The sequence below is a fragment of the Pipistrellus kuhlii genome, unplaced genomic scaffold (assembly GCF_014108245.1).
Source record: "Pipistrellus kuhlii isolate mPipKuh1 unplaced genomic scaffold, mPipKuh1.p scaffold_m20_p_11, whole genome shotgun sequence".
Lineage (NCBI taxonomy): Eukaryota > Metazoa > Chordata > Mammalia > Chiroptera > Vespertilionidae > Pipistrellus > Pipistrellus kuhlii.
In genome coordinates, this window is record NW_023425416.1 from 10839221 (window position 1) to 10861627 (window position 22407).

Genomic DNA, 22407 nt, shown 5'->3' on the forward strand with positions numbered 1-22407 from the left:
CTGCCAGCCTGATCTACACCCAACTGCTCTCCTGCCAGTCTGGTAGCCACTAACTGCCCTCCCCTGCAGGCCTGATTTCCCCCCCCCCATCCCCCCAACTGCCCTCTCCTGCAGGCCTGGTCTCCCCCAACTGCCCTCCCCTGACAGCCATCTTGTGTCCACATGGGGCAGCCAATTTTGACCATATGGGGCGGCCATCTTGTGTGCTGGAGTGACAGTCAATTTGCATATTACTCTTTTATTAGATAGGATATATTATGGATTGGGTCGTATTTATTTTTCTTATTCATGCTAGCACCTGGCAAAGTATTTGGTAATACGATAGAGAAATAGGAAATATTTAATTGTGTTGAAGTTGTGATACTTCTCCTACTTAAAGACTCTTCTCTCTGAATATAACTGGGCTGCTGGGAACTTTTAAATCTTTTAGCTTTGAGGATAGAAATCCGGGTGTGGGGTAGGAGTTAACTCTGTTCTTTAATCTTATATTTAAATGGCCCAACCCCCTACTGCAGGTATAATTAACACCCAGCGCCTCTTCCCACTCTCATCTTCGTAACCTGGTACTTTCGGACTGAGTTCTGTCTCAGCATGTGCTACTTTGACTCCAGCGTACCCATGGTGAAACAGCCAGTTTTCCTGGATTTCCCCCAAATGCGTCTTACAACAGACAATGTCAATAGCAATCTTACTAATGTTCAAAGTAACAATGGAGGAGAGCTTTAGAGGGGGAAATGCTTCAGTACATCACATCAAACAAATTAAAACTATATCTACACACACCCCAGGCCTTTTCTCTGCAGGCTCATTCTACTGCACCTCTTCTCTTCAGATCCACTTCCCACACTCCCCTTACCAGTTCTGCCTTTTCCAAACCATTACCACCATCACCTTCTGAGATACTTTAAAGTCTTCTACACATTTGAATGCAAAACAATTCATCTCATGCTTTTTCTAGCCTCTTCTTAACTTAGACTTGCAGTGTCCAGTACAGCAGCCATGCACCACAGGTGCCTCCGGACCACTTCAAATGTAGCTAGTCCAAGCTGAGATGCAGTGTAAAGCACACACCAGGTTTTGAAAAGTACTTTTTAAACAACTTAAGAAGTAATAAACTATCTCATTAATTTTATATTGGCTATACATTGAAATGATAATATTGTAGATATTGGGCTAAATTAAAAATATTATTAAAACATGTTGTTTTAAAACCTTTTTAATATGATTATGACAAGTCTTCAGTTCTTGTTAATTACATTTGAAACTTCTTGTCAGTTGCCCTTTGGCTGAAAATAGCCTTCTGATTTCTTCTTGAGTGTTTTTAACATTTCTCCTGGTTTGAGTCCTAGCCCAGAAACTACACCAATGGAGAGTTCATGTACTTCAGTTCAAAACATGCAAAAAGAGAAAAGGAGAGGGGGGAGGAGGAAAAAAATCTTCCTAAGAGTGTCCCTGGCAACACATCGCATTCCATTCCCTGTACAAAGTCTGTCACCTGAAACTCCAAACCTCAAAATTGCCTTCATTGTTGTTGATTGTGTGCTTAAGTCCTGCTGTGCCTCTCCCATGTCACAGGCTGCTCTGACCCACTCTGCTTTCCACTGCCAGGGAATTTATTCCTCTTGCAGAAATGTCTCAATCTCTTAGGTGCAGATGTGTCAATTGGTGGATTTCAGTAAGTGTGGCTTTATTTTAACCCAGCCTGTCAAGTACTAGTTGGAGTCACCATCCTCTGTCATCACCTTTTATTTATGAGGCAGGGCAGGTCTTCTCTCCCCCCTCCCCCATCCTGGCTGTAAGTCCCTTGCCACTCCATCAGCATGTGGGTTTTGCACCTTTGTTCCTTGACTGTGATAATGTGATGTTTGCTCACTTACTTCTTTACAAAGAGTAACTGCCAAGTGGAATCGTAAGTTGAAAAATGTCTTTTATTTGCCACAAAAAAAGAAATCCATGTCACTTATTGCAGTAGCCCAGCAGTTTTAATTTAACTATTTCATAATCACTGTTATATGGGTATGGATGGTCACTACAAGAGAGATGGTAATGATGTCAAGAAAGAGGGAAAGAAGAAGAAAGAAACTAAAGATGGGGAAGGAATATGACATTTTGAATATTTATTAATCCCTTTGATAGACAGTGTATGTACATTATCTATTTCTGAATAAAGGACTTTGAGAGGAAACTAGACAGTTCTTTAGAACAATTGGTTAGGGGATCTACATATCATATACTAGTAATTGAAGCAAAGGAATGGGAAAGAACCATTTTTTTTTTCATTGGTGTCGAAAGTTATGTGCGCCACACAAGGATGTGAGGAAATAGAAACCTTTGTGCATTGCTGATGGGAATATAAAATTGAGTAGCCACATTGAAAAACAGTTGGACATGCTACAGGAAATGCACAATTAAGTCAGCAACAGGGATCTGCCTCTGGTTGTTCTGTGCTCTTTCGTCTGATGTAAGGGGAACAGCAGCCATGAAAAAGGATGAAAATGTGGATGGCACCAGTTAAAGCAGAGCAACCAGGCAATTCGGTTGAAAGTATTTTAACACTTAATTTAGTTGCAATTTCCCAAGCATTTGATGCTTACTTCCTTCGGGGAGAACAGACGGATTCCATTGCCTTGACTGTTCTGTCCAGTAGAGTTTGTGATTTCTTTCCAGCTTCACTTCAGAAACCAGATACAGATGGCAGTGCTTCTTTTTTCCTTGTCTCCATCACCTTGCCAATAAATGCAGCTTCCTTTCAAAAGCATCCCTGTTGCACATGTCATGCTTTCTCTGCTTCCATTTCCTTTTATTGATTTTTCTGTTTGAGGCATATGTGTTGGTGTGGGCAGTTTCCTGTGCCACTCATTGCCAAATGTAAGGGCAGCTATGGAGTGAAGGGAATTGATCTTAGACCTATAAAACTGAGTAAGAGGCAAGAAGGAAATCTGAAATACTAAATAAGAAACAGCATGTGACCAAACAGTAGCCTGCTAAAACCAGGAAATTAACTCAGGCCATGTTGGCAAAGGCAACACATGTTAATCTATGTCACCCAGCATTAAACCTATCAACAGGGCAGAGAGGGGAGGGAGATAAGAGAGTAACCAAAGGACTTGTATGCATGCATATAAGCATAACCCGTGGACAAAGACAATGGGGGGGTAAGGCATGTGCTGGGGGGTGGGAACTGCTGGGAGAAGTTAATGGAGTTAAAAATGAGATCTATGTAACACTTTAAACAATAAGGAATTAAAAATAAATAAAACATCACAAGGCTGTTCACCTGACCAAAAAAAAATAAAAAAATAAAAAAAGGTGTGTATCTACATAAGACCCAATAAGCATATTTTGGAACATCCAAAACAGGCTACTGCCACCAGAGTGTCCTCCTGTGAGTTAGGAGCAGTGACTGGACCTACTGCCAAAAGGGAAAAACACTTCCTGGGGAAAACAATTAGACAAAGATGTCCTTTCCCCAGCTCTCATAGCCCACGCCAGTGCTGCATGGGCTGGAAATCAGGCCCCAGGGTTCAAATTTGCTTCCAACTGCAATGCATAGAGCCATAAAAGAAGAAAAATCCATAAGATACATTGCTAAGTAAAAATAAAGTCTTAGAAGAAGAGTTTTTTTATATACAAATAAGTGCGTGGATATTTCTAGTAAAAGTATCCAATAAACTGGGTATCTGAACAGTAGAAACCCCGAGGTTTGGAGTTTCAGGTGAGAGGTGAGTGAGGCTTTGTACATGGAATGGAATGCCACATGTGCTGGCTGGCACAGTAGTAGGCAGCTTTTTTTTCTCCTCTGCTTCTTTTTGGTTACATAAAGTCATGTGTTTTGAATTGGAGTACATGGAATTTCTTTCATGTAATTTTCTGCAGTTTTGGGGATAGGACTCAAACTAGGAGAAATATTAAAACCCTGTTGCTGAAAGGCAACTGATAAAGTTTTCACTTTAACAAGAGAGGATGGCTTGCTCTGGTTCATAGCCTTAAGAATTATCTACAAACTAGAGGCTTGGAGCATGAAATTAATGCACTTGGGGGAGAGGGGAGTCCCTCACTCCAGACTGCATCCTCTTACAGTCCAGGAGCCCTCAGGGGATGTCTGATTGATGGTTTAGGTCCGACCCCATTTTTTAATTGAATTGTTTTTGTTTTGTTTTGTTTTGTTTTGTTTTTGTTAAATTAGTTCTTGATATATTTTGGATATTGATACCTTATTGAATATATCATTTGCAAATACCTCCTCTCATTCAGCAAGCCATCTTTTTGCTTTTTTGATAGTTTCCTCTCCTGTGCAAAAGCTTTTTAGTTTGATATAATCCCATTTGTTTATTTTTGTTTTTGTTGAGGAGAAATAGTGAAAAAATACTATTGTTAAGACTGATGTCAAAAAGTTTACTGCTTATTTTTTCCTCTGGGAATTTTATAGATTCAACTGTTACGTTTTTTAAAAATATATATTTTATTGATTTTTTACAGAGAGGGAGAGAGATAGAGTTAGAAACCTTGATGAGAGTCATCGATCAGCTGCCTCTTGCACGCCCCCTACTGGAGACATGTCTGCAACAATGGTACATGCCCTCAACCGGAATTGAACCCGGGACCCTTCAATCTGCAGGCTGATGCTCTCTCTATCCACTGAGCCAAACCGGTTTTGGCTCAACTGTTACATTTAAGTCTTTAGTTCATTTTGAGTTTATTTTTGTACATTGTGTAAGAAACTGGCCCAATTTTTTTTTTGCATTTACAGTATTTTCCGGCGTATAAGACGAACCCCTAATTTTACAGTTAAAACATAGGTTTAGGCCTATATTCGCTGTATAAGACTACCCCCCACTTCAAAGAAAAGACTTACTTTGCCATCAAGATCTGCAGGTAATTTTTGTGCAATTTTGGTCTTTTGCCCCCGATTTTCGGTTGACTTTTTTTTCATTTCAAAAGTTGTCTTATACGCTGGAAAATGCGGGTATTTGTCCAGTACTATCAACATCATTTACCCATTGTATATTCATAAATTATAAGTGTGACTCTATTTTTTGGGCTTTCTATTCGATTCCTTTGATCTAAGTGTCTGTTTATGTGCCAGTGCCATACTATTTTGATTACTATAGCTTTGTGGTATAGTTGGAAATTAGGGCATGCAGCACCTTCAGCATTTTCTTCTTTCTCAAGATTTTCTTAGCTACTTGGAGTCTTTTGCAGTTTCATGTAAATATTAGGATTATTTATTATACTTATCTAATAAATGCCATTGACATATTAATAGGGATTTTATTGAATCTGTAGATTGCTTAAGGTAGTCTGGATGTTTTAACTAATTTTATTCTTCCAGCCTATGAGCATGATACATACATTCTTCCAGTTATTTGTGTCATCTTCAGTTTTTTTTATCAATGTTTTAGTTTTCAGAATAGAGGTCTTTTCTTCCCTGGCCAGTTTGCTCAGTGGTTAGAGTGTTGCCTCATGGACTGAGGGGTCACTGGTTCAACTTCCTGTTGTAGTTCCCCCAGCTCTTGTAGGGGCACATGCAGAAGGCAACCAGTGGATGTGTCTCTCTCATGTTGATGTTTCTCTCTCTTTCCTTCCCCCTGCTCCCTTCCTTTCACTTTCTTTAAAAATATATATTAATTTTTTAACACATGGTGCTATCAAATTGGATATCAAATGTAAGAAAGGAGAACTCTGTTCCATACTTCACACCATATATAAAATTTAACTCAAAATGGATAATAGACCTAATGTAAAACAGAAAACAAGACAATTTCTACAAAAAATACACATAAATCTTCATGACTTTCAAGTAGACAAAGAGTTTTAGATATGACATCAAAAGATAGATCTATAAAAGAAAAAATTGATATGTTAAATCACATAAATATCTAAAAATATCTTTAAAAGGCACTGAGAATTAAGAGAATGAAAGGTAAGACCCAAATCATATATCTGATAAAGAAGTTATATACATAGTACTTAAAAACGCTTAAAACTAAATTTAAAAAATCATTAATAAAAATTTTTATATTTGCAAGGTATTTGAGTAGACAATTCACAAGATATACAAATGGAAAGGACATACAGAGGGACAATAGACATATGAAAAGATGCTCAACATCACCAATCATCAGGGTAATAAAACCACAATAAGATATCACCTCATATCTGTCAAAATGACTATCTTCAATAACTCAACAAACAAGTATTGATGAGGCTGTGGTGAAAAGGGAACCTTTATGTACTGTTTGTGAGACTATAAATTGGTACACTCACTATGTAAAACAGCATAGAGGTTCTGCAAAAAATTAAGATAGAACTGCCATATGACCCAGTAATTTCATTTCTGGGTATTTATCCAAAGAAATCCAAAATAGTATGAAAACACATATGAACACCTATATTTATCATAGCCTTATTTACAACTAGTGGCCTGGTGCACGAAATTTGTGCACGGAGGGGGGAATTCTCCCTCAGTCCAGCCTGCCCCCTCTCCAACCTGGGACCCCTCGGACATCCCTCTCGCAATCCAATACCACTGGCTCCTAACAGCTCACATGCCTGCCTGCCTGATTACCCCTAACCACTCTGCATACCAGCCTTCTTGCCCCCAAATGGCCCCCCTTGCCAGCCTAGTCGCCCCCAAATGCCCCCCCTGCTGACCTGATCACCCCCAACTTCCCCCCAACCAGCCTGCTCACCTCCTACTGCCCCCCCGATGGCCTGTATGCTCCCAATTGCCTCCCATTTCTGACCTGCTTGCCCCCAACTGCCCTCCCCTCCTGGCCTAATCATCTCTAACCACCTCTGCCTTGGCCCCACCACCATGGCTTTGTCCAGAAGGTCTCCCTGTCTAATTAGCATATTATTCTTTTATCAGTATAGATAGCTGAAATATGAAAACAACTTAAGTGATAATCAATAGACAAATGGATAAAGAAGAGGCAGTACGTACTAATATATACAATGGAATATTATTTAGCCATAAAAAGAATGAAATCATGACATTTGCGACAACATGGATGAACTTAGAGGGTATTATGCTAAGTTAAATCAGTTAGACAGAGAATACCACATGATGTCACTTATCCATGGAATCTAAAACAAGTAAATAAAACAAAAACAAACTCATAGATATAGAGGAAAATTGATAGTTTTCAAATGGGAGGGGTGTTGGGAGAATGAGTGAAAAGGGGTAGCTGGTAGCTATGATGTGCACTGATCACCACGGGGTAGATGCTCAACACAGGATCTGCTGAGTTGCAGTGACTTAGCAGCTGTGGTTCTCAGGTGATGCACCTGGAACCAGAGAGGAGGGAGCCTGATTCTGGGGTCCATTACCAGAGAACTACCCTCTCGCAATGCAGGACACCTTGGGGGATGTCAGAGAGCTGGTTTCACATGTATTCTTATTTGACTTTCTTCTTTAAGTCTATTGCATAAAAGAAAAAGACCACCTTCTATTTGGTCAAAGATTCAGCTGAAAATAACTAATGAGCAGACAGAAAATTAATTGTGCAATGGTTGGTGCAACAGCCTTTCAAATAATTCTTGGTCTTCAAGTCATTCTTGAAAAATTCATGCTTTCTATATTCTCATAGAGTGGCATAAATTTAGTTGAAGCTGTTCTCTAATCAATACTCGTCTGTATTGTACAATTGTGTAACGTTTTAGCACCCTGTAGAATTATAGAAGCTATCAATAAGGTATCCATTCATGAATAAGCATGCATTGTATTACTTACTAGTCAACCTAACATTGCATCTATTATGAAAAAGATCCAGTTCAATAAGTTTTGCCATTCTATTTCATTAAAATTTTACTACTTCCTTAAATCTGCCTTTTATCAATCAATCTAGATAAAACCAACCCCCATCATTGTAATGAATAAATATGTATCACTCCAAGTATTTTTTATTATAGCAACTCTGTTATTTGCTGGTGTGATTTCTGTAATGCAGCTCTGCCCATATGTTGCTATCTTAACACTCATTCACTCTGATTTTCAATTCATTGGATCTGGTTGGGCAAACACCGTGGCCTTTAATCAGGCTGCTAACAGTGCCAGATTGAGAAATGGTTTCATAAGGCTTATAAAATCTGATGTGGGAGATGATTTCAAATTTCTTTTTAACTTAGCTTCAGAGCTGAAGAAAATAGATTGTGTTCTACCTATTTTCTCAACCAGTCATTCATATTTTATGATTAGGTATTTAACATCAGTCCTCCCCACCCCTTTCAAGTATGCATCACTCAGGTTACAACCACAAATTGAACATATACTGAAGCATTTTCCTTTGGAAGGTTCTGATGAATTCTCCAAAACAGAATACACATGTCATTTTAAAGTTCTTTTTAGTTAAATTTTAAATTGCAACTGACAGTCTATCTTTGATAATTATTTAAGACACATATTAAAGCAATTGAGCCCAGTGAGCATGGCTCAGTGGTTGAACACTGACCTATAAACCAGGAAATGAATAGATCTTAAACACTATGTTATTGGATAGATTCGCTGCTTAAATTGCCAATACTCATGAGTTCCAGGCTTTTGGGAACCCTAAAATCCCATTGTTACATATTTGATTTTACAGAATCCCTTTTACTCCTCTTAAAATAAGCCTGTTCCATACAATTTTAAAATAAACAAAAATTGCCAAAACCGGTTTGGCTCTGTGGTAAAGTGTCCGTCTGCGGACTGAAAGGTCCCAGGTTCGATTCCAGTTAGAGGCACGTACGTTGGCTGCGGGCACATCCCCGGTAGGGAGTGTGCAAGAGGCAGCTGGTAGATGTTTCTCTCTTATCGACATTTCTAGCTCTCTATCTCTCTCCCTTCCACTCTGTAAAAAATCAATAAAATATTATAAAATAAATAAAAATTAAGTGGATTTGAGAGTCTTGCAAATTTTGCACTATGCACACAGATTCTAAATTGTTAGCTTGGGAATTCAGTTAGTTACAACAGATGAATCTATAAGAACACAAGTATCACTCTTTGTCTTAACCATTGCCTTATTGATATAGGCTAGAGGGGAGATAAATTAGCTGACCAGGAGATGTGAAGGAATCAGAGAACTAATAAAACAAATCCAATTGTTGTAGGGTTAATCCAAGTCTAAAAGTTAACAGCCCAATGAACAGAGTCAAAAGAGTCTGCTCAATTTGAACCTACTTTCTGGAGATGTCATCTTCTAAGGAGGTCTAACTTTGTGAGGTAGCTTAGATGAAGGGATGGAAAAAGACATGATACACAAATTTCAACTGGCTTCTGTGAGTTTCATAATTATAAAGCATTCATATCTTGCAATCAAAGATCAGATGAAATTTATGAAAATTAAGCCAACTTTACATATTTATTATTCTTGCAGATTCTAATAATTAATAAAATGTGAATTTAGTTACATATTTATAAAGTTTATTGCTAGAATAATTAAATACCTAATTCTTTCAGTATCTTTTTTAAACATCCTCATCTGAGGACATGTTTTTATTGATTATTATAGGGGAAGAGAGAGAGAGAAACTTTGATATAAGAGATCAGTTGTCTCCCACATGTACCCCAACCAGGCATTGAACCCAGAACCTTTCGTTACATGGACAACACTCCAACCAACCAAGCCACTGGCCAGGGTAATTCTTCCAGCATCCGAGTCCAATAATCAAACTTTTCAATTGTCCACACTCAAATGTTTTTAAAGATATAAAAAAAAAAGCCCAAAGTTTGTCCCAGAGACATAAATGGTCCTGTACCAACCTGAATAACATTGAAACAGCTAAAGCTATGAGAAACTATGTACTTTTAAATACTTAGATATTTAAGTATTCAGGTAAATATAATATGCAACAATCATCTAAGTTTATTTCAGGGATCATATATTTATTATAATAAAGTACACTTCATAATCCTATATGATATGTGCGGTGGGTGGGGCTGTGTGCATGACCTGTCACCAGGAAGTGCATGGAGCACCTCTCTGTCCCTCCCCACCCAGCTCCTATGGGCACCAGTGGCTTGCTCCTGCCTCCACATTAGCAGCACAGCTCCCTCCTGCCTCCTATGGAAGTGGCACAGCTACCTCCCACTTCCCTCGCATGGAATCAGTGCAACTCCCGCTGGCTCCTGCAGAAGCGGCGAGAAGCCTAGTGTGCAATGACATGGCCTGGGCCACTAGTATGTCATATTATCCTATACAGTACTAGAGACCTGGTGCACAAAGTTCATGCATTCCAGGGGGTCCTTCAGCCTGGATTGCAAGAGGGTGCAGACCAAGCCAAGGGACACTACCAGTGCATGATTAGGACCAGGGAGGGAGGTGGGAGGTTGGCCACCCAGGGAGGGAAGTTCCAGGGCATGTCTGGCCAGTCTCACTCAGTCCCAATCAGCTGAACCCAGCAGCAAGCTAACCTACCAGTCAGAGTGTCTGTCCTTTGATGGTTAGTGCATGTCATAGTGACTGGTTGACTGGTCAACTGTCTGCCCCCTGGTGGTCAGTGCACATCATAGTGAGCGGTTGAGTAGTCTTGGCATATCATTAGCACGTTATGCTTTGAACAAATGACCAGACAGCCAGACACTTAGTATATTAGGTTTTTATTATCCTATACTAATGGCCCAGTACATGAAATTCATGTACAGGGAGGGGAGTGTCCTCAACCCAGCCTGCACCCTCTCCAATCTGGGACCCTTTGGTGGATGTCCAACTGCCAGTTTAGGGATCAGGCCTAAATTGGCAGTTGGACATCCCCCTCGCAATCTGGGACTGCTGGCTCTTAACTGCTCTCCTGCCTGCCTGCCTGATCACCACTAACCACTCGACCTGCTGGCCTGCTCACCCCCAACTGCCCCCCCCAGCTGGCCTCCTTGCCCCCAACTGCCCCTCCCACCAGCCTGATTGCCAACTGGTCCCCGTGCCAGCCTACTTGCCCCCAACTGCCCCCCTCCCATGGCCTGTCACCCCTAACTGCTACCTGCTTGTCCCCACTTGCCCCTCCTGCTGGCCTACTCACCTCCACCAGCTCCCCCTGCCAGCCTGATCGGCCCCAACTGCACCCCCACTCCTCTTTACCCCCCCCTCCCCCACTCACTTGCTTGTGCCTTGGGTCCGCCCTGGGCTTATGATGGTTTATATGTGTTTTTCTATTTTTACTCCTGTGTAGTTTTCTTGTTCCCAGTCATTCTTTCTTCATAGATGTTTCTCTTCAGTATTATTTTTTTGAGTCTTTATGTATCTGATCTTTCCTTTAATATTTGGTTGGCCTTTTTTTTTTTCTTTTCTTTTTTTTTTTTCTTTTTTTTTTACATTTTCTCAGAAGTTTTCAGGGTTAAACATTATACAGTTCTAACAGCTTTTAAATCTTTGATTACATAAGTAAACACTGAAAATACCTAAAATTCTTTCAGCAAAATTTTTTTATAAAACACTTAATTCTTAAAAGCATGCTTAGATATTGTCTTAACTTCAAAATATACGGCATTACATTTTAAACTTACTATTCAGAAATTTATATAATTTTTAAAGCAGTCACTACCTACTTCTCACCCTTTGATGTCAACATTTTAAGTTATTAGATATGGCTTTTATAAATTATTATTATAATAGTAATGTTATATTAAAAACCAGTTATAAACAAAAAACCAGCACAGTTAAAATCTTGTTTTTTGTTGTTGCTGTTTGTCTTTTGTCTTAATTGAAAGATAATATGCACCTCCAGGAATAGGGGTCTGTCAAAGAGAATATCAGAGTTCCAGTGGGGACCAGAGAACTTGGCAGAGCTATGAAGGTAAGTATCAAGTTGTATAACCTTGTCTAACATTCTGAGCTTCGCCTTAGGTGCAATTATAAACAATTCTGTGCTAACTCAACCAAATTCAGATTAATTAACCAGAAGGTTTAGGTGTGGAATATCCCTCCTAACTTCAACAGAACTGGCTCAGAATCTGAGCCTCCATGAAAATAGATATCAGAAACGATAGTAGACAAACTGGAAAAAGTAAACTTTGATAGAAAGAAAAATAAGCATGCATAGAGAAAGGTTTGTTGATAATTAATATTAAAAAATTGCCTCTCAAAAATATAGTACTGACCCACTCACCCATGAGATCCTTGTAAACTGCAATGATAAGATTTGCTTGACCCAACTCTCATCTCCTCCACCGCATCCTGTTGTCACGTCCTTGTCCCTGAGTTCTATAGGAAAGATTCAGCCTTAGGGCTAAAACATTTAATATGTTTAATCCTACCGTTTAATCCTAATGTTTTATCAGAATAGTACATCCCGCTCATCTGCAATAAGATATGTTTTCTCCATTAGTTCATCTCATGGGTGTGTTCATTTTATAAAATTATAAATCAAACCTATTGAAATATTTATGATGTAAAACTTGATGTGTATTCATGATGGTTATATATATGAGGGACTGTCAGATCCCAACTCCAATTATGTGTACTTACTAAAAACATATTCACAAATGAGTAGAACTCGAGATCGTAAGTTCTATTAATTTTAATGCTCCCAAGATGAGTCAGAATTTTTAAAGAAAGTGGCTCATTTGCTTGGATCCTTAGCTCTGAAAGTTGTTTTAAATTAATAAAATTGCTTGTCCTGAAATGTTTAGATTGGCATAGACTTTTCCTCCCACTTCTGAGGATTCTTTCCAGTTATTAAAGAGATTTTATATTTTAATATTAAACAAAATTTTGCCCTCAATAACTGTTAATGTTTTAAGAGAATATGTACGCTTTGTCTAATGTGAGTTAGTTCAAAATTATGTATAAACTATGATAGATTGAATTTCATTAGTGTTCTAATTTCTCTATGAGCTGCTGTGTTATTTCCCCAGTGCTCTAATCTAAAATATTATGTGACAATAAATATTTAAGAGGGTGAATTCCTCAGCAATTTTGGTTAATAGAATTCACCATAACTAAGAAAACTATTACAATAAATATGTATTAAGATCCATTTACCAAATCCCTGAATATTAAACATTCACACACACTCTAAAATTTAAATAAAATATTCTTATGGAATACAAGTTTGTAAAATTTGTCATCCAGAGAAATAGTGCAAGGAAAAATGTGAGTTGGTTTAGAGCTATTTAGAGAAGTTTCATAATAACTAATATTTAACTTTTTCCTCACAGTTAAGTTCAGATAGATGTGACTCTGTAAATATATATCTTCTAGAGGCCCAGTGCACAAAAATCTTGTACACTTGGCAAATGTGGTTCTCTGTTTTTGTGCCCTGGGGGGAGGGGAGGGATGGGGAGCATCCCCCACAGCCCAACTGGTTTAGGCCTGCTCCCCTCTGGCAGCCCACGAGCCCTTGGGATGTCTGGCAACCCAGAAGCCCTCGGCTGCAGTTTGACATCCTTAGTGCTGCCGCCAGTAGGTGGGAGAGGGTCCAGCCACCTCCACGGCACTGGCAGCCTCAGCGTGGTTTGTGGCAGAGTGGAGCTGCCCCTGTGGGAGTGAGTGCACTGACCACCAGGGAGCAGCTCCTGCGTTCAGTGTCCGCCTCCTGGTCAGTGCGTATCATAGCGACCAGTCATTCCCAGGGGTTCTGCCATTAGGGTTAATTTGCATGTTATCCTTTTATTATATAGGATTTTGATGTTAAGGGAATTGTTATATAACTTGGCATGGCATTTTGCTGGTCTCCTCCTACACATATAAGGACATATTCATTCCATAAATAAATATATATTTCTATATATACAATATATATTTAGTAATAATTTTGGATTTTTCCTAAAAATATATTTTATATCAATTGATGTTGAAATGATAATACTTTGGAAGTACTGAGTTAAGTAAAGTATATGTCAATTTCACAAGTTTCTTTTCATTCTTTTACTATGGATACTAGAAAATTTTAATGGATTTCATTATTGGATAATGCTGATCTAAAGGAAACTGACAATAAGCAGACACTTGAAAAAATATATACAATTTACTTCATATAATGAAAGTCATTTGAATCTGATAATCAGAAAGCCATTATAGAGTATGCAGTAGATTGAACAATGGCCAAATGCTAGTATATCAGGTCCTAATGCCTGAAACCTATAAATGTTATCTTATTTAAGGAAAAGATCTTTACAGATGTGACTTAAAAATTATTGAGTTAAGGAGATTACTCTGGATTCTCAGGGTGAGTGTTAAATGTCATCACAAGTGTCTTTAAACAAGAATGGAAAAGGAGAAAATATAGACAGAAGAGAAGGGGCAATGTGACTATGGAGAAAGAGGTTGCAGTGATGTGGCCGAGGAATGCAGAGAGCAACCCAGAAACTGGAAGAGGCAAAGAGCAGATTCTTCCTTGAAGCCTCCAGAAGGAGTATGGCTTGGCCAACACCTTGATTTTGGACTTACAGCCTTCAGAATTATAAGAGAATAAATTTATGTTGTTTTGAGCCATCTAGTTTGTGGTAGTTTGTTTTAACAGCACAGGAAACTAATACAGAGCATAAACTTGGGAAGAGGTGACTTATAATGGATCTTAAAGTAAACTGAGAGAAGAAAGTCCTTGAATAAAATGTTCAGGGAACACCAATCTGAAAAGCTACATTTAAGGGATATATATAAAGAACAAGAAGGTGCTAACCATGTGAAGAGACTGAAGAGAGCATCCCAGTCACAGGGAACAAGAAGGGGCAAGCTCTGAGATGGGGAAAAAACTTCATCTCTTCTAGAAACAGAAAAGAGGCTCCAATTCGTGAAACAGTGAGCAAAAGGGAGCATGACTCTAGAAGAAAGGTGGAGGTAAACAGAGTAGGAGAGGAAAGGTCATGCAGGTAACAGAGAACCACATTTGTCAAGATGACTATCGATTTTACTTTAATTATAACCAACCGGATGAAACATGATAGACTTATGTTTAAAGGAAAAAAAATTATGTGGCTTATTTGTAGAGACTGTATTGGGAGGAACAAGTTAAAAACCCTAGAATCAATTAGGAGGATGTGTGGTAGATTTTCTGATGAGAACCTGGGATCTGAAGGGGAAAGCATGAGTGAAGTATGCCCTGGGTAGAAACGAGTCTAAGACATGAGACCACTGGGTTACTGAGGATGGTGTACTATCAGTAAATTTATTCCAGTGATTTCTGTTCATCAGCAATCAGGCTTGTTGAAGAATACATTTTTTGTTAGTTCAAGCAAGGCACTTCTCATTTGTTTCTTTCCTTTTATCTCATTTCCTACTCTCATTACAGTATCATTCAGAATGGTTTCATAGCCCTAAATATCCTCTATGCTCCACCTACTTATCCCTCCACACGGGCAACCACTGATCTTCTTATTGTCTCCATAGCTTGCCTTTTAGCCCAGAACTTTATTTCTTTAGGACCACACTTGAAAAGAAGTTGGCCTTATTTCCCTTTTGGTTGATGCTCCAGTAACTCTTGATATAGGGGCAACTGAGACCTTCACACTAAATTCCTGGGATGTTGGAGCCAACAGTCAGAAAGAAAGGACATTAAACTATAAATTTGGTAGTAATATAGAAATTTTAATACACAGTTTGGTAAGTTATTGATACTGGAATATTTATAATATATGTAAAGGCAATATTTATAATGAAAAATTAAAGCTAGTAAACAAAGACCCTGGCTGGGTGACTCGGCTGGAGCATCATCCCAGACACCAAAAGGCTGCAGGTCTGATTCCTGTTCATGGTACATACCTAGGTTGTGGTTTCCATCCCCAGTTGGGGCACATATGGGAGGCAACCAATCAGTGTTTTTTACATTGATGTTTCTCTTTCCCTTCTCTCTCTAAAATCAATATACATATCCTCGAGTGAGGATTAAAAAAAATAAAGCTAGTAAACAAAGAAAATTGTAACTCAAAGCAAGGGAAAAGTACATTAATGAACTACCATTTTTAAGTAATATTGAATAAGTGGTAAACATGTCATTATACATTTATCAAAACACATAGAATATACAACACAAATTCTAATGTAGACTATGGAGTTAATTAATAATCATGTATCAATATTGGCTCATCAATTGTGACAAATGTACCACACTAATGCAAGATAATAACAATAGAAAATATTGTATGTGGAAAGGGGGACTTGTGGAGAAAGGATATATATGAAAATTATCTGCATTTTCTGCTCAGTTTTTCTATATATTTAAAAGTAAAAAACACCTATTAGTTTTTAAAAGTTTTGGGTTCTCAATATTTTAAAGATAGGAAACACTTAAATTCTTACATCTAGATGCTTAAAAAACTCCCAAATTATTATTATAGTAGTCAATAACAATAAAAAGGAAACTAAAAACAAATACAATCTTTTGGGATTTTTATCTATATTCATGTCTTTTAACACCATTACTTTTCGGAGCCTTAATGTCATTACCTTTTCTCTCTGGATCATTATGTGTTGAACTCTAATTTCTTTATGGTCTTTGGATGACTATCATTCTTCTTGACCTTAGAATATATTAGTTTAACTTTTCAAACCCAATTAGAACATAACCAAATCATGGCCAAGAAACATCAGACATTTAAAATTTATGGAAGAAGCCGGAACCGGTTTGGCTCAGTGGATAGAGCATGGGCCTGAGGACTGAAAGATCCCAGGTCCGATTCCAGTCAAGGGCATGTACCTTGGTTGCGGGCACATCCCCAGTAGAGGGTGTGCAAGAGGCAGCTGATCGATGACTCTCTCTCATCGATGTTTCTAACTCTCTCTCCCTCTCTCTTCCTCTCTGTAAAAAATCAATAAAATATATATTTTTAAAAATAAAAAATAAAATAAATAAAATAAAATTTATGGAAGAAGGTAGAAATGAGACTTTCTACTACACCTCTTTTTATTATTTTGATTGATTTAAATCAGTTTCACAATAAATAATTTCTCTTCCAAACTCTATCCACCATGCCTCGATATTTTGCATAATTCTCAGTCATTTCTCATGTTCCTGATAATAAATTGCTTTTATAGCTTTGGGTCCATACCCATGCCTTCATTTTCTGTGACCTTCTGTACTTCCTAGTCAGCATCAGGAAACAAAACACAGTTTGCCTATTTGCATCAGACTTCCAACTTTCTGGTAAAAGTCTGCTCTATGTCATAACCACAGTCATCACTAAGTCATAGATATGTTGATTTTGGATATCCCTTTTCTTTGTGGTTTTTTTTTTTAATGGGTTCTAAGGAAAATATGTTTGGCTAACTGGATTCCTTTGGGAATACCAAATGACCTAGCCAAGATAGCTTCAGTGGAGACAAACAGTCGTTGACTGCAGCATCTAATATTTTCAATCCTTACTAATGCCAATTATTCTGCTACCTTGCTGAGAAATTCTAATGTTGAGAATAAAAAATCTAGAATAGAAAGCAAGATAATAATGTTTTGATGTATTACTGCAGTAGAAAGGCTATTCATTTTTCCCACAGATTATGTGTTTCTCCTAGGTTAGTAGAAGATGGAAAAATGGTGAGGATGCTTTTAGTTTGTATTCAGTTTTGGTGTTAAAACTTCTCTCTGCTCAAAGAATCTAGAGAGATAATTACTACTGTGATAAGTTCATTATATTCCAAACTTGACACATTATAAGGTTTGCTGACGATGTTTGTACAGACTCCAAATCCTGCTTTCTTTTCTCTGTTAGGGAAAAAGTTTCCTTAAAAAGACTTGAGAATCTGGATGAACTGCATAACTCTGCTTTTTCCCCCCAGCTCAGATAATTCAGGAAATGAAAATGTAAGCTATTCAAGTCTAAAATGAAGATGTACTATAACTGGAGATCCTGGAAAAATATTAACCTACAATAGTTAAAATACATGTCTTTTATTAGTGGAAGAGTAAAAATGAAAAAAAGTGCTTAAAGCAGTATTTCTGGCTTCATTTTCAGAAATACTGGTACCAAAATTTGAAGATCTTATAAGACACCAATTTAGAAGAAAATAGAGAGTTCTGACCATTTCAAGGACTTTTCCATAGGCCCTTTACTTCCAGGCATGCCGTTTCCTGCTTAGCAGCAAGACAAAACACAGCTTGACTCACCTGACAGACCTAAATCCTGAAGAGTCAATCCTGAAACTCAGGCCTTTCGTTTCCAATAGAAATGAATTTAAATGAGAGGTATATATGGTATAGAAACTATTTTCACATCGATAAGTGTATCAGTCTTCCCCTTTAGGGAAAAGCAACCTCTTTCTCACCCAGTGCATTTATATAATATTGAACAAGAATTCAATAACTTGGAGTACGTTGTCCTTAAGAGACACTATCCAGCCGAAATTAGTTTTGCTCAGTGGATAGAGCATCGGCCTGCGGACTGAAGGGTCCCAGGTTCGATTCCGGTCAAAGGCATGTACCTTGGTTGCGGGCACATCCCCAGTGGGGGGTGTGCAAGAGGCAGCTGGTTGATGATTCTCTCTCATCGATGTTTTTAACTTTCTATCCCTCGCTCTTCCTCTCTGTAAAAAAAAAAAAAAAATCAATAAAATATATTTTAAAAAAGAGAGAGAGCCACTATCCAAATGTATTTTCTCAGTTCCTCACTTATCACTTGTAGCAAGTAGCTTCCAAATGTACAGTTCTTGCTCCTATGTTTGTCTTTGGTGAGAGTCCTTTGTACATTCATCTTATCCCCATGCCCAAGCATTCTTGTTTTTTCCTTGTGCATTGGACCCTTTTTCCTAATGCTTTGGAGCACTCACTCCTGATCAGCATATGCCAGTTTCATCTTACTCAGGTTTCAATGAGAGACTCCTTCCCTTCATGCCACTTTACCTTGTATTATCTTCGTGTGGCAATTACAGTGTGTGAAATTCTTGTTTAGGTATTTAGTTATATGTTGATTTGTTTCTTTCCAACTAGAATCTTTGTTCATCAAGGCCAGGACATCAGTCTTGTTTACCCCTATTGCCTGTGCTTAAAACAGCACCTGGTCCATTATAGACAAATAATTGTATACTTCTGGACAATAAGAATAGTATTCTATCAGAAATGCTATGGTTATAGTAAGCAACCAAAAATTATTAATTTTCAAAGGATTCCAGCACTATCCTCAAATATGAACAAGTGAAACTAATCACTCAAATCCAGTTTAAAGCTCAGAAATATTTTTGAAAACACTATGCCCCGCCCTCCTGATTGGTGTGGTTCAGTTTGACAGGAATATTGTCTCATACAGTGAAAGGTATACAGTTCAATTCCCAGTCAGGGCACTTACCTAGGTTGTGGGTTCAATTCCCAGTCGAGGCACGTGAGGGAGGCAACTGATTGATGTCAATGTCTCTCTCCCCCTCTACCCCCTGTCCCTTCCTCCCTTCTCTCTAAAAAATCAATGAAAAATATCCTTGGATGAGGATTAAAACAAAAAATTAAAAACCCTAAGTCCTTAGGTCCAGCTTCAAAGTGTCTAAGAAAGTGAACGACTCAAAAAATTCTTGAAACTATCTGACCCTAATTTGCTAACTGAATGCCATAAACTCTTAATTTACGTCCATAATAAACTGTGCAGTTAAACTATAGATCATATTATCAAAGTCTGAATACATGCTTGAATAAGGTCATGGGAGAGAGATATTTTAACTTTCATAAAGTACTATGATAATAAAGTTTAATAGCTATTAACCCATTACATATTAAACAGAAAGAATTAAAGTATCTTTTAAAAATGGGGAAAATAAGTTTATTGTCAGGAAAAGTGACAAAATAAAAAATAACAAACTGAAATACTTAGAATCTGATTTTAAAGGTTGTTAACTTTTAGCTGTTTAGTTATATTAGATAAAACAGGCATATTAGGTCTTAAGGATAGTAGGTATACAATAGCTGTTTTGTAGGTTAAAAAAAAAGCAGTTGAAATGAATAATTAATTACATGTGGTTCAACTTACCATGCACTGAAGATTTCCTAATGCCAAACACCTAGTGGTAATTGGCACAATGTACCATTAAATGCTCCCAACAAATCTATGAGCATTATCCTTATTTTATAATTGAGGAAGCATAGGCTGAGAGAAATTAATCAGCCTCTCCAAGGTCAAAGAGTTAGCCAGTATCAAAACAGACATTCCAACCTAAATCTCTCAATCACCACAACCCACTGTATTTCCACTATATTACCAACACTCTGTAAGCATCTGCTTTTTATTAATTACCAACATCTTTGCCCAAAAGTTCCTATTTTCATTCAGTTGGAGTTCCATGGTTGATGCTTAAAACTTAGCATTATAATTAACCCTTTTTATATTACCGTTTGCAAATAAAATAGGAAAAGGAAAGTGCCTCTTGAGATATATCAGGCAATAGCCAAGACATTTCTTAGACCAATATTTATATTCCCAAGAGGCCAAGGGCAAGCTTTGTTCTCATCTTTAAAAGTTTATTTACTTTTTTCTGCTATTAATTTGGAGGATGCATAGAAAAAGCAAGTTTACAGGTCACATTAAATTGTGAAAAGCAAGACAACAATAAGTAATGTACTTGGATTCAGATGAATCATTCAGGCTTTGGGATTAATGTACAGCAAATTAACCTCACTCAGAGAAAATGTAGATAAAATGAGTTTAGGTGCAAATAATAGGATGTGGAAATACATTTTAAATGGAACAATGCTTCAGTTGAATAGCTAAGAAACTGTTTTAAGAATTAAGAGAGAAAAATTATCATAGAATTTACTAGTCTATACAACAGTCAGAGCAAAACAAGCTGATAGGGTAAATAAGGTGATGGCTATGCTGTTAGAGACATATAGACGAAATTTTAAAAATAAGTGATATTCACAATTTTTGATATAGTTAAGGGAATGCCAAATGCCATTCCTACCTCCCCTTAAACATTTCAACATTATCAGATTAAGTGCTCTCTAAGGCATGAGTAAGACTCTTCCTTTATTAGCTTTACAATGGAGGGAAAGCATCAACTTCTCTAAGCATCCTATCAACTACAATAGAGTTCATAATAACATGTCACAGAGTTTTTAAAGAATAAATGAGATAGTGTATGTGAGAAGAGTTTGTAATCTATAAAGCATTATAAAAATTAAAATTAACAATGATGATAAGTTAAAATAAAATTAAAAGGTAATCTCCTACAGAAAGTGTTATAATCTCACTATACAAAATTAAAATAATTGTGTTGATAAATGTATAAAAATGAGAAAGATAATAATATTATAACTAGAGTTGCAAAGAAATCCATGACATTAAAGAAAGGAGCAAATAGCATGCAGAATGAGTCTATTTAAATAACAACAAAAAATGCATCTGTGCTTATATGTTGGACAACACATTCATACGCTGGACAACACAGACATAGCTGTGTATCATTTGCTAGCTTAACATTATATTTATAATTGAGAAATGAAGGGAATTTTTAAAAACAATATTATTAATATAAACCCTGAAAGCAATACTGATAACAAAAACATCAGCAAGGTGTGCAGCAACATCCATACTTTCAGAGTCATGTCTTATTAGCAGTGGTCTAGCTCATTATACATACACTTCAACTTGCCCTTGGATTGCAATTTAATCATCAAAGTGAGGCATTCACATTCCGCTGAAACCATCCCATAACGTCAAAGAAAAGAGTACGCTATAGCGTCTGAAACTAGCCTAGGGATCCAGGAGCCATGTGGTATATGAGACTCTGGTGGAATGACTCAGAGGGGTGAGAGGTTGTTAAAGACCTCAATACATAGGTGTGATCACTATGAAAAACAGTATGGGTTTTTCTCAAAATATTAAAAATGGAACTGCTGTTTTTCCCAGTGACCTCATTTCTGGGAATGTGTCTTCAGTATCCTGAAGCACAATCAGAAAGAATATATGCACCCCTACGTTCAAAGCAGCCTTCTTTACAATAGCCAAGATCTGGGCCATGGGAAATGTGCAACACGAAAAGCTCTGGCCTCTCCACAGAAAGGCAGGAACCCAGCAATGGTCCTTTGAACACGAAATGTTGTCTGCAGGCTGTACAGAATATGTTGGATTCTGTTCTAACAATGATTGTTGGGCCTAGTAAGCTTGGAGTCCTCAGGATGAAGAAGGCTCAGTTTGGATACACTTAAAGAAGCACATTTCAAACCAATCTTACCAGTCAGTGTGGCTCAGTGGTTGAGTATCAACCCATGAACCAAGAGGTCACTGGTTCGATTCCTGGTCAGGGGACATGCTTGGGGTTGTGGGCTTGATCCCCAGTAGGGACAATCAGGGGGCAACCAATTGATGTCACTGACATTTCTCATCATTGATATTTTTACCTCTTTGTCCTTATCCCTTCCTAAAATCAGTTAATATTAAAAAAACAAAAACAACCTTTCCTTCATCTTCTGTGTACAAGAACAGTACCAGTAAGTCACAAGATTGTACTCAGAAAACAGAAAAGTTTCATGAAAAAAAGTTCCAAGGGGAGGAAGTCTCCAAAGGTGGGCAAAGAGGAG